The sequence below is a fragment of the Amblyomma maculatum genome, chromosome 7 (genome assembly GCF_055883805.1).
Source record: "Amblyomma maculatum isolate TAMU_Amacu chromosome 7, ASM5588380v1, whole genome shotgun sequence".
NCBI lineage: Eukaryota > Metazoa > Arthropoda > Arachnida > Ixodida > Ixodidae > Amblyomma > Amblyomma maculatum.
Genome location: NC_139350.1, coordinates 52,481,696 through 52,495,157, shown reverse-complemented (window position 1 = coordinate 52,495,157; position 13,462 = coordinate 52,481,696). Strand labels below are relative to the sequence as shown.

General features: G+C 47.1%; 1 long non-coding RNA gene across 2 annotated transcripts in view; it reads right to left on the bottom strand.

The window, feature by feature from the left end:
* LOC146183192 (uncharacterized) overlaps window positions 1-13,462 on the bottom strand; it is a 40,391-nt gene that overhangs the window by 13,417 nt on the left and 13,512 nt on the right. The window lies entirely within an intron of this gene.

Sequence of the window (13,462 nt, the reverse complement as noted above, 5' to 3'; positions counted from 1 at the left end):
CATACAGCAATCGCAATAATTAGCAGACATGCATTACAATTCACAGAATGTCACGAATGTTCGCTAGGTTAAATGTAATGGCATTAAATGTGCAAGCATATTTTGCAGATTGCCGAGATTTATTTGTTGCTTCAATTATTTATTTCATATATACGGCCACACCTTTGGTCAACAAAAAAAAAGGCCGTGTAGGTGCCAGGAAAGGGGTCAGATTAGATGTGCTAGGTTTCTCTCCTGGAGGAGCAAGGACAGAATCATTCTCCTGTAACCAGTTGACGGTGGATTCATCCAAATGTGAAGGTCCGATGTTCGACGACCCAAAAGTTACCTAAACGGGCATCACTGCCAGCCGTCGACCAGAGCATATGCAAGAGAGGTGGTCATGTGTATCCTAAGCACGGACATCTGCACGAGAGAAGGCAAAAAGCCTCAAATTTTGGGTATCAAATCAAAAATGTGTGTAGGCCCATTCAGCAACCAAAAATGACGCACATTGTGCATGCTTACAACGCATGAATATGTCAGCGCGACTTAACAGTGTTGGCCGTTCATGTCATATCGTAATTATGGTGCATTGAGGCTTGCTGATGAATTAAACAGGCTCTGGTCATCTCAAACCTCTCAGCAGCACCTTTCCACAATCAATGTCCTGACCTTTCAATAAGACAGCTTTCTCCTCCTCACATTGCTAGAATGCATCAGAACATTCTTGCTCACAGCATATAAATACGATCAATATGATAAAGCTAACCATGAATGTCATTACGGTTTCTTCCCCTCCCCCCTTATCATCTTCCTGTACTGTATGCACAGCTTTCTTGACCTATCCACATCCAAATAACAACAATTTAAGGGAATAGTGAGGGCAAAATGAACATGGTCTATACCAATAAATTACTGTGTTCCAATAATGAAACACAGGCTTTTTCTATGGTAGAAGTTTTATAGATTACAAAAGTATGGAAACTAAAGTACAGCTCAGCCACCAATGGCCGATTTAATACGTAAACCGCGGTGACGTTACTTAATGTTTACTCAGGCAGACCTCCAATGCACGACTACACAGCCGTTCACTATTGAATGATGATAACTGTGTTTTGCAGCATGAGCTGCATCTCGTAAGGATTAAGGGGGTTCTCCTGGAGAAATTTGTGATGCCTACATGACATTTTCTGAATTGTCCGAGTGCCCATTTCATATGCCTTAGGGAAACCATCCAAGGTTAAGCAGACTTGCAATAAAAAGTGATTACTCATTGCCATCCACCCGATGGCAGCCCTATTGCTACAAGAAAAGATATGCAGCTTTTTCAACCAAAATGTTTTTGATAAAGCTGCATAGCTTTCCTTTGCAGCCTTATCGCTGTGCTGGTCAATAGCCTCGGATAAGAACAGCAGTTTACAAAAATTCCGAGAGCACTGTGGAATCTACACCGCAGAAATGCGACAGCCTGAGTGTTGTTGGTGCACAAGGTGCATCATATTTGCTCTCATTATCATTACCAACTAATTGCATCGTCATTGCTAATTCCATCATTATCATCACTAATTGCAGCTATATTGTTATCGCTACTATCGTCCTCACTGTAGATAAGAATTATGATGTGTTTCACGATTCCGGGCATAGCGCAGTAGGTTAAAGCACTTGGCAGGGGATCCGAGGGATGGAGGTTCGATTCCCGGTGGAGATCGGATTTTCATTTTTCTAGATTTAGGGACAAAGTTTACAGCGCAAAGGCATGCGGCCAAAGGAAAGAAGAAGGAAGACTATAGGGACTGGACAGCTGAATGGGTGGCGCCGCCTCTCGGCGCATCGCTCAATCGCTGGAATTGCCAGCGCATTGGAGCGTGCTGTTTGTCGTTGGTTTATGTGGAAATTGGAAATCCTAAGGTTTAGATGATGTGCGTGAATATGTCCAGTGAAATGAAGTCTGGCCAAACAAGGCTGGCAAAACGTGGTGCATTGTTGGCTCCACTGGCAGCTACGTAAACTCGTCAGACGCTTTTAAGTCGATTCATTTCTACGGGTTTCCACAGAAGCATGAGTGGCGGCGTGACCTAAGCATGGTTCTTTGAAAGGCTAAGGCACGAATCTACGCATTTGGTTACTGTGTGGTCATGGAAAGTGCCGAACTTTTTAAATTCCGCTTGCTACCGGATGCTCTGTGCCTTCTGTTCCCCAGGAGTGACGGCACGAGAGTCTCGGAGTCGAAGCCGCACTCCTTCATCAGTAGTCACTGTATTGACAATTGGAAATCGAAGTAACCCAACAGCATAAGTTACAACGCTAGCATTTCCCCGCCTGTGTACAAGAAAACCCCAGCATGGAAAAAGAAACGGCAGCTCCACCATCGTCATTCGGGCTCCGTTACGATCTTCAGTGATGGGCAGAGACAATGTTTGTGCAGCTACTTTCGCTGACATAGTCAAAGATAATTTACTTTTTTTCTCTTAACAGAAAGAGCAGATAGGAGACATGAACAATTTCCATTATCATGATCTTGTCATTTTTCCTAATTTCGTATGTCAATCAATGAAAATGCACTGAGAGCTCTGTGTTGATACTCTTAGAATTTGTTAACATTTGATTGTGGCATGTCCATTTCACCTAATAAAATCACTCATTTCACAACTCAATCAATACCGCACGGTCACAAAATCTGCTATCTGCTAGAAAAAAAATACAATTTAATTTGTGGAAACGAGCATAAACGTAGCATTTTTTTTTATTTCGAAGGCCGTTTAGAAATTTTCTTTTTTTTTTTGCATTTACGTTGCACCTGACACAGCTGTACGTATTTTCTCAGCAGCGCCCATTTCCTGGCCCGCCGAAATACATGTGTTTCTCATCGGCGTTTTAGTGAGAAAAGACCGTTTTACCTCTCTCAGAAATTGCTTCTATGGCCAATGTAAACAGATTTAGCAGCAGTCCGGCAAGCTGCTGTGACAAAGTTGTAAAAGGAATGGCTTTCAGTTATCGGAATTCCTTTACGTGCAAATAGAAAACTACCTACATGGTCATGCCCCCCACACTCATCAGGTATTGAGGTCAGCTAGGTATCGGCCCCGCAAGTTCGTGCTACGCTGAGAAAGTAGAACACCTTAGCGAGCGAACCATCAGAGGGATTCATTTAACAATAGAACGCTCTCTTTGTTGTCGGTGGCTATCTTACAACACATCACACTGTGTGTGTGTGTTTTTTTTTCAATTGTATTTAACAGTTTGACAGTATTGGACTATTGCCTTCAGATGTTCAAGGCAGCTGTGATCAATCGCATTGAACTTCCTGCGCTGAGAGAACGGCTAAATAAGCAAAAGCCAACTACTACCAAGATCTCTCTATCATAACAGGCGTCCGAAAAAATAGGGCCACTGATAGCAGCAAATTTAATTTTTTTCTTTTCACAACCTCCGCAGCATGTCGACAGAAAGGCATGTATAGTATAATATTTTCTAAGTCAATAATATATAGCAGCTACGACGTGTTCAACAAGAGCATTGTCGTATATGTAAAAATGATGCTGAGGTGGTATTACTCATTCGGCTTATATTATGATTAAGTCTGATAGTCTCAAGGCTGGGTTCAGTGAGCTGTTGCAGCGTAATTGTGCAGGAAGTGCTGGAAGTATATGTATTTGTGCTATTCCAACCATAAATAGCATCCTACTTTTGTCTTGCTTGTTTATTTTTCTCCTTTTACAGCTCTCGTGGCAAGGCTGAAACTGGAATGTCATGTTCTATTATTCTACTCTGAATCGTTTGAGCCTAGCTATTACCAAAAAAAAGACACGTGCAGCATTCTTTTCAATTTACATGAACGCCGACCATTACAACTACCACTACTACGGCGCCACGGCTACACGGCTCGGCGGTATTTGATCTTCAGGCAGGTTTCGACTAGACCTAATATAAGATGGACGCGCAGTGCAGGCGCAATTCCCGTCTTCGAAGTCGTCTTAACAAGTGCCTAACGAAGGTGATCCTAGCGCATGGTCAAATCGCGCGGGGCATTTTCGAGTATATAACAGAAATACCATCTGCCGGGCGATTTAAAAAAAAAAAAAAAAAAACACGCATGACCTGCCGAGGACGGTTCTTTTCTTTTTCAAGATACTCCGATTAAAAAATACTGCTTGCGATTACTCAAAGCAGATCAAAGCTCTTAAAGCCACACCGCAAAACGACGAGTAGGGACATGCTCAAAAGCGCCTCGCAGAACGGAAACGACTGCGCCGCTCAGCTGCCTCGGCACTCCGCTGCTTTGGCACTCCGCCGCGGGCGGCGCTGTTCCGCCGAGGCGACGGTGGCGCCGTACAACGGGCGCCCGGTCCCTATAGTTTTTTTTTTCTTTTTATTCCATTGGCCGCGTGCTTTTGCGCTGAAAACTATGTCCTTAAATCTAGAATACCAACTAGCCCAACAACTTACTCTACTGAAGTTCATTTTCCTGATGACGTTACTTTCGGTTTTGGGTGATGACGTCATTGGATTGACAACTATGTGTGACCGGACAAACAAACAGCAACAGTATGAGCCATTGAAGGCTTTCGCCTTAATAGGTACACGGGTGGAAGCAGGCTTGAGCAGTGGTAATGCCACATTGGAGCAATAAAACGAATGTATTCAAACACTCAAATTATGCTTTGGAACATGTTTCTAGGGTCAAGCACTTTTAATAACCGCAATTTTTTTTTCTGATATACAAAAAAATCCAATTTGATTACTTTTTATTCAATATTCAATGCTGTACTACCTATGCACGCATATCTCAACATGTAAAGATGTTTAAAGTAACACAGCTGACTAAAAGCTTTTGCCTATTCTGACTTGACAGCTTTAGACATGTCTACGCTCAAGCACCACCACTACCTTGGAATTAAAATAAACGAGCTGCACATCGCCACTCGCTATCTTCTTCACATCCTTTTTGATCCCGCAGCTGTGCTGATAACTTCCTGGGCACTGCTCAGTAGTACCTTCAGGAAGGATAGATGGCACTGAAGGGTAGCCTTTTCTTCCTTAAGCTTCTTTACTTCATGGTTGTCTCCCAGTGACTCATGTTTTCTTTTAAATAATACTGGGGCTACACTTTGGCAACAGGCTTTCTATGCCCTTCAACACTCTTGAAAGCATTTCTTGCAATTGACACCGTCCTGGCATCACCCCCATAATGCTTCAAGTATGTTTTTGTCTGATGTAGACTTGACAGGTTTGTTGTTAACAACGATTCTATAGTGAAGTACACACTCGTTTTCACAGCAGAACTGTTGGAACAACTCGTGTACTTCTTTGTAACCAGAAAAGTTTCCTCAACAGCTCGTGGTAGTCTGTGGCGATTGCTTCGCTCCTTGCCCTCACTTCTCTCACCACCGGCGATTCAAAAGGCTGGGAGAAGTTGCTGTCATGTGCACAAAACAATTTTCTCGCAATTAATTCCTCCCAGTCGTTTGTGACTCGTTTTAGAATAACTTGAGATCAAAATATTTCTTATGCTCGCTTTTCTAGTTTATTAAAATTTTATAATGTGTTAGCTAGGCCCAGCCAAGGTGCATTGTACCTCCACCACCGGTGTGCTGCCATCGTTTAGACTATGACGACCCTTGTAGACCAGAATACGAAGGGTAAATTGATCGCCGCCATTTTGAGCGTGCCGTAAGGCTACCTAGAGGTGCTGCAGCGAGACTGTACCGCCAAGTACCGCCTCAACACCAATACGATTGCCCAAAAGGGCGGCAAAACTGGCGCAACGGGCAAGAAGCCACGTCAACAGGATCACGTCACCGGCGGTGACGCCACCAATTCCAAGAAGCAAGCACCTTCAAGCGGGCGTGACATCAAAGGCGACCAAGCGCCACCACCGCCCCCACACGGCGGTTCGGGGAAGCAAGCCCACTCCCAACTCAAGCAAGGCGAAAGCGGTGCCTGGGCAAATGCGGTCAAAAAAGGAAAACAGGTGAGCGGCTCGGGTAGGGTTGCCTCCTCCTCCCACCCCCCTTCTCCTCACGCTCGCTCGGCGGCCGACGCCGAGCTTCGTAACCTGGTAGCTTCTCTCCGGGTCCAAAACGAGATGCTACTTGCCAAAATTGAAGCCCTTGAAACTAAAACTGCACCTCCCCCACAACCTGCCCCCCAAGCAGAAGCCATGGAGAGCGATGCGGCGGCGCCGGTGACCTCGGACTCCTCCGTGGCCATTCTTGAGGCCCGCCTTAACGCCAAATTCGAAACCCTTATCGGGACGGCAATGGAGCGTATCATTGCCAAAGTCATGGAGGCCCTTCCTACCATGATCGCTCAGCATGTCGCGAATCTCCCCCGCACGTCTCGCCGGGCCGCTCCTCTCAAAAACGTATCCAGCCGGCCCTCAAAATTTTCGCGTCGAGAAATTGACATTGAAAATGAGGAAGATAGCTGCCCCCTCCCAGGAGCTGAATTTCAGCCCCGGGTTGATGGCTCCGGGGCCTCTACCTTCCCTCCTCTAACCCCAAAACCTGAACATGGCGGGACAACCTCGGTATAGGCGTTCCCCCTTATCTAAATTGGCCTCCCCCATCACTGTAACTCAATGGAACTGCCGAGGGCTGCGGTCTCGCCCTAAGCGGGCCGACCTTCGGCTTTTCCTCTCAACTTTCGAGCATATGCCCGCCGTGGTGGCCCTTCAGGAGCCAGGAAGAGGCGCCACCCTAACAAACTATACGACGTTTCAGCAGGACCCCTCGTCTTGTCTATGCGTTCATAAAAATTACACAGCAAATATGGTCGACTTGAACCTCCAACTTGGCTATTCCCATGTAATGGTGACTCTCCTCCCCCTCCGCAAGCAGGACCCACCACTGCACATTCTAAATGTCTACTGCCCACCCAAATTGCCGAATGTATCATTCTCGGACCTTTTTAGCCACGCGCTGAAAGCTGCGGGTCGGGACCCCCTCTTGATTGTGGGCGATTTTAACGCCCCCAGTCGAGTCTGGGGGTACCGCCGTGAAGAGAAACGGGGACGCAAGTTGGCGGAGCTTGCGTCTACGTTGGGCCTCACTCTTCACACAGACCCCGTCCACCCAACACATATAGGTAACTCCGTGACTCGGGATACGTGTCCGGATTTGACCTTTACCCGCAACATTCAGTATGCTGACTGGGTCAACACTGAGGAAACCCTCGGTAGCGACCACTGTATACTAAACACTACAATTCGGACCAGACCATTAGCAAAACCCACAACACAGGCTCGACTCCCAGACTGGTCCAAATTTAGGAAAAATTACAACACAACTACATCTATATTCGAGCAAGGCTACCAGTCATGGTCCGAACAATTGGTTTCTAGCCTTCGCTCCACCGAAACCAAAATTCAGCTTTCCGAGGCGGTATCAGACGTAGATAACCACCTCCTCCACCTCTGGGAAGCGCGGCATTGCCTTGTCCGCCGGTGGCGCCGACAAAAGCATAACCGTAAACTTAAGGCTCGAATTTCCGAGCTCACCCAGCAGGCGGCCGAGTATGCGGCCCAGCTCGCAGACGCCAACTGGGTGGATCGTTGCAACACGGCGGCGCGGGAGATGTCCAGCAGGAACACATGGCGGCTCTTCCACGCTGTTATCCACCCAACGCAGACACACACAGAAACTCAGAAACATCTACAACGTGCCATACACAGCTTTCAGGGCAACACAACTCAGCTAGCGCACAAGTTGCGGGACCAATACTTGTGCACTACCCAAGACCCCCGCGGACCGGCGCACTCTTATGCAGGTTCGGAGAACGCTGAGCTGGATCAGCCGTTTCAGCTCCACGATCTGTGGGCGGCCCTGGCGAAAATGAAACGTGGCACAGCCCCGGGTCGGGACAAAATTACAGTCAAATTACTAGCTAACTTACCCGACCCGGCCTACCAGTCCTTATTGGATTACATCAATTCAATTTGGCTTGGGGACGCGCCACTCCCCATCGATTGGAAGACTGCTCTGGTCACTTTCATTCCAAAAGCTGGCAAGGCTATCAACACGGACAACCTTCGCCCCATCTCTCTAACTTCGTGTGCGGGCAAACTAATGGAGACGATGGTGCGTGACAGGTTGTCCGAGTTCATGGAAAATCAACACATCTTCGCAGACTCCATGTTCGGATTTCGCCCGTACAGGTCCGCACAGGATGTTTTGCTACAACTTAATCGGGACGTTCTTGATCCTGTCGAATGCCCTCACAACGACAAGGTCATACTCGCCTTAGACTTGAAAGGAGCATTTGACAACGTTACTCATGAGGTAATACTCACTCATCTTTCACAAACCGGTTGCGGACGCAACGCGTTCAGATACATTCGGCAATTTTTGACAGATCGCCAATCCTACATTAAAATCCAGGACACCGAACATGGCCCGTTCCAACTTGGAACCAGAGGAACACCACAGGGTGCAGTGCTGTCTCCTCTCTTATTTAATCTGGCTATGATGCACCTGCCAGCCCAGTTGGGTGCTGTCGCTGGTGTGCAGCATGCGCTGTATGCCGATCACATCACCCTGTGGGCCACGCAAGGTTCTCTTGGAGATATTGAGGCCAACCTGCAGCAAGCGGCAACCATAGTTGACCGTTATGCTCGCCGCTGCGGCCTTCAATGCTCCCCTCAAAAATCTGAATTTGTACACATACGTCCCTCACCAAAGTGTACGGCCAAAATTGAGCTTTTTTTAGAGACAGGATCAATTCCTGAACGAACAGAAGTCCGGGTACTGGGGCTCTTCATTCATCAACATAGACGGTCGGACACTACCTTGGCGAAACTCCGTAAGGTGGGGGACCAGGTGGGCCGCATGGTCCGCCGGGTTTCTAACAAACGTGGGGGGTTGCGGTGCAAAGACGCCTTGCGGCTGGCGCATGCATTTGTGACCAGTCGAATCTTGTATTCGACTCCTTACCTCCACCTTCGGAAACAAGACGAGGATGCACTCGAAGTCGTCCTGCGCAAAATTTTTAAGAGAGCCCTCGATCTCCCCGTGAACACCTCCAACCAGCGTCTACTTGGCCTGGGCATGGTGAATACGTTCCGGGAGATCCGAGAGGCTCACTTAACCAACCAATACACACGTCTTTCTAAAACACTGTCGGGTCGCCGCCTCCTTGCCCGGCTACACATCCAACATACCACTCTTATGGAAGATCGTGTACGCCTCCCTTTCGAGTGGAGATGCGCCCTCCACGTACGCCCTCTTCCTAAAAACATTGACACGTGAAGACCACAATGGTCGGCGCCTGGCGCGGGCGGAAACCCTGGGCCGCCATTATGGGTCGAAACCCGGCATTTACTACGTGGACGCCTCCGGCCCCCACCATGGGGGATGGTACACGGCCGCAGTGGTCCACCAGTCCAAAACTGTTAACGGGCTTACATTTCGCGCCCGTGACATAACCCACGCGGAGGAGGTCGCCATTGCGCTGGCAGCTACTCACACTGATTCTAAAACAATTATCTCCGACTCGCGAGGGGCCTGTCGGAACGTCGAGCAAGGCTGGGCCCCATACTTAGCCTACCGACTACTTCAAAATTGTACCTATACCGGGGACCCCGCTTACCGGAAAATAGTATGGGCTCCTGCTCATATGGGTCTCGAAGGGAATGAGGCAGCCGACGCCGCTGCCCGCGCGCTCTCTTTCCGGGCTTCCCATCTCGACCCCCTAGATCAGGATCTCGAATTCGAACCCGCGTATTCTTTTAAAGACATTGTTCTTTACTATCAATCTTGTCATAGCCTTTACCCTCGCCCGAGTAAAGGTCTATCTAAGACGGAGGAGCGGCTTCTACTCTGTCTGTATACCAATACTCTGCTGTGCCCGGCAGCACTAAAACATTTTAATCCCTCCTTCGCGGGCAGTTGTCCGCACTGTGCGGAGAAGTCTTCGGACATCTACCACATGGTGTGGGCCTGCCCATCCAACCCAGCTATTCCTGCTCACCCCAACCCCACTCGGGAGGACTGGGAGGCAACCCTGCTCGGCTGCTATGACCTGCAGGCCCAAAGGGCCTTGGTCGAACGCGCCCGGGCAGCGGCCGACGCCACTGGGGTCCCGTACTAGGGACCCCACCCAGTATCTGTAAGGGCTGATAGTCAAAGATCCGGCCCATGCGTACATCCACCCCTTTTAAATGAATCAAAAGTTTTTCACCACCACCACCACTGCAGCGAAATGACTGCTCTGCACTACCAAACGAGGTGACCATGGGTATTCATAGCGCTTGCGCCTTTACGTTTCTTTGAAGTTTTCACAGCTTGCTGCTCACAAAATCGTCAAAAGTGCATTTCTGCCTCATGACAAGGCTGTTCTCCACATCTCGCAATGGCAGAGGCAAGCACAGCGTCCACAAGTGGAGCGACTGGTTCGGTTAAGTGCATGGTACCTTTCTATGCGAAAAATACTACGGTTGTGACTTTTCCACTTTGATTTGCATGCCCAATATGATATGCCACATATTACCAAAACCTCTGCAGTATGCAATATATCTTACCCTCGCGTGGTGTCTGCAAATATTTGTTGCAGTCCGCACCGCGCAAACAGGTGGCATGCCGCAAGTGCGAGTAAACATGTCTCATTTGCTCCGATTCCCTGATGTCTCCGTTTTCATTTCAGCAAGGAAGTGCCCTTTTTTTTTAACAGCCATGATAAGCAACACCAACCAGTCACAAAAATAAGACCTTGATATCTCCTGTTTGGTTGATGTGCTGCTGATTCATTCTTCAACCCTGCTGGAAAGAAAAAAAAAACAAGAGACACCGGGGAATCATCGCCAATGAGAAGCATTCACTCGCAGTAGCGGCATGTGGCCTGTTTTGTGAGGTGTGGGCTGCGGCAGACTTTTTGCAGTCACCATGCAAAGCTAAAACATATTGCGCACTGCAAAGGTTTAGCTGGTACATGGCACATTACTTGGGGGTACAAATAAAATCAGAAAAGTCACAGCCATAGCAAGCCTGCATGCAACGGTACCATGCGCTTATAGGAACCACTCACTCGCTTCACTTGTGGACACTGTACTTGCCTCTGCCCTAGCAAGATGTAAAGAATAGTCTTGCTGTGAGGCAGAAATTAACTTTTGACAATTTTATCAGCAACCAGTTGTGAAAACTTCAAAGAAACATAAAAGCGCAAGAGCTAGACACCCACGGCTGCCTCGTTTGACAATCCAGAGCCATAGTTTCGCTGCGGCACCTATAGATGGTGCTAGAACGCTTTCAAAATGGCAGTGTTCAATTTACCCTCCTTGATCTGGTCTATAGAGCTTTCCGAAAAGTGGTCGTGGGCGCTGCCATATTGAATACTGGGCTGTGCTGCTAGCACAGGAAAAGTTGAGAATTATCTCTCCCAAAGCCGCCTCACAGCCCAGTCAAATCGGTTTCGCCGAGGCTTGTGAAAAGGTCTATAGCACAACATGCCACTGCCCTGCTGCACTTCTCACAGTCACCTAATCAAATTGCATCAAACCACATTTCTTGTACCTGGCGCAATTAATGAACCAATACAATTAATGTTAAGCAAAAATCATGTTTCGCTAAATTTTATGGCAAAATACCAAGGCATCAAAACATCAAGTTTTGGAGTTTTGGAACAATACTGCGTTTTGGGGCAGGATACGCAGGCAAAGCAGTTTGGAGCAGAATAAAGCAAACGGAGTGAATGGAACAGTACTTCCACCCTGCAGGTAACAAAGCACTGAATGTTGTTGGCGAATGTGTCTGCTTAAAACAGGTAGCAACCGCAGATCCGGACCATGAAAGAGCGATAACTACAGGTTTTCCCCCGCATTTAATCATAGTGCTAGTGCAAATAATCTGAGCGCTGACTGATATAATCTGTGTGCCATGTAATTTAATTCGAGTGCCAAGCATTTAATTAAAGTGCCAGCATATCTATTTCGAGTGCGAGCTCAAATAATGCCAGCGCCAACTAATTTAATCCGAGTGCCAAAGCAATTAATACAAGCGCCGGCAAATTTAATCCGCGTGCCAACCAATTTAATCCATATGTGGAAAATGAATGCAATAGAGGGCTCCAAAGCACGAAACATGAATTCCAGAAATAAATCGAAATTGAGATCATCTTTCAGACAATGCACCGAATCAGCGAAGCGTCAACGTATAGGATAGCCTTCATCAGTATTATGACAAACATTGCCTTAATGTAAGTGTTTTGAACCTAATGTCTCCCAGAAAATAAAATTGCATTTTAAAGACAGCCGCTTATGTACTTTTACAAGCCTGTAGTTTGTTATCCACCTATGCCGCTACGATTGCCGCCCAGGCAAACTAAGCACTGCTGTTTGGGTTGTAAGCTCTGCTGTACATAGTTTCAGCCACTTTGATATGTCACAGCCAGACTGAATGCAACGGCGCGCGCTCTCTCTTTCCCTGGTAGTGGCCATGTAAAATTGAGGAAGCGGTAAAATGAGATACGTTTCTCTGGCTCCATGTCTTCTTGCCTGAACCAACTCTGCTTTACGCTAATCCTTCTTTTCTGTTAGTGGTGTTGAATCATTATTAGAAACGCAGATTTCTGCACCGATTGATATTTCGTAAAAACAGCAGGCTGTTGTGTGAAGGCCGAAATGCCATCAGCATGCAGATTCATCAGTGCTAATGACAACCCATAATAAGCAGTGCTGAACCAGCCAATTAGAAGATGACAGTCATATTTATTCACTTGTCATGCGTCTAAACTAAAAGCTGCAAGAGGCATGTCATAAACTGCAGTTTTTCAGCTGCGCGTGGTTCTTGGTTTTTGAAAGATACAAGAACAAAGCGAAATAGTGAGTGCAGATGTGACGCTTAAGCGTCGCATGGTCTGCGAAGTGATCTCAATTTCGGTTTATTTCTGGAATTCATGCTTCGTGCTTTAGAGCCCTCTACCGCATTCATTTTCCACATGAATTAAATCTGCTGGCGCTTGTATTAATTGCGTTGGCACTCTGATTAAATTGTTTGGCACTGTCATCATTCGAGTTGACGTTCGGATTAAATACACTGCCTCTTTTATTAAATGCTTGGCACTAAAATTAAATTACACGATGTGCAGATTGTATCAGTTGGCGCTCAGATTATGTCCGCTGGCACTAGGATTAAATTCAGAAGAAAAGCCTGTAGAACAAGTCTAGGATGGAGCGCATTTGGCAAGTTCTTGCAGGTCATGACTAGCAGCTTACCGGTATAACTCAGGAGAAACGTAAATAACAGTTGCATCTTACTAGTACTCATCTATGGGGCTCAAATGTGAAGGCTAATTAAAGGGGTTATACTTAAGTTGGAGTAGATGCATAGAGCTAAGGAATGGAAAACGGTAAGTGTAGTCTAGAGATAGGAAGCATGCAGAGTGGGTCCAAGAAATCAACTCTAAATAATGACATTCTAGTCGAAATCAAGAAGAAATGGTCACAAGCAGGACATGTATTGCAAAGAGAGAATAACCGATGGTCGCTAAG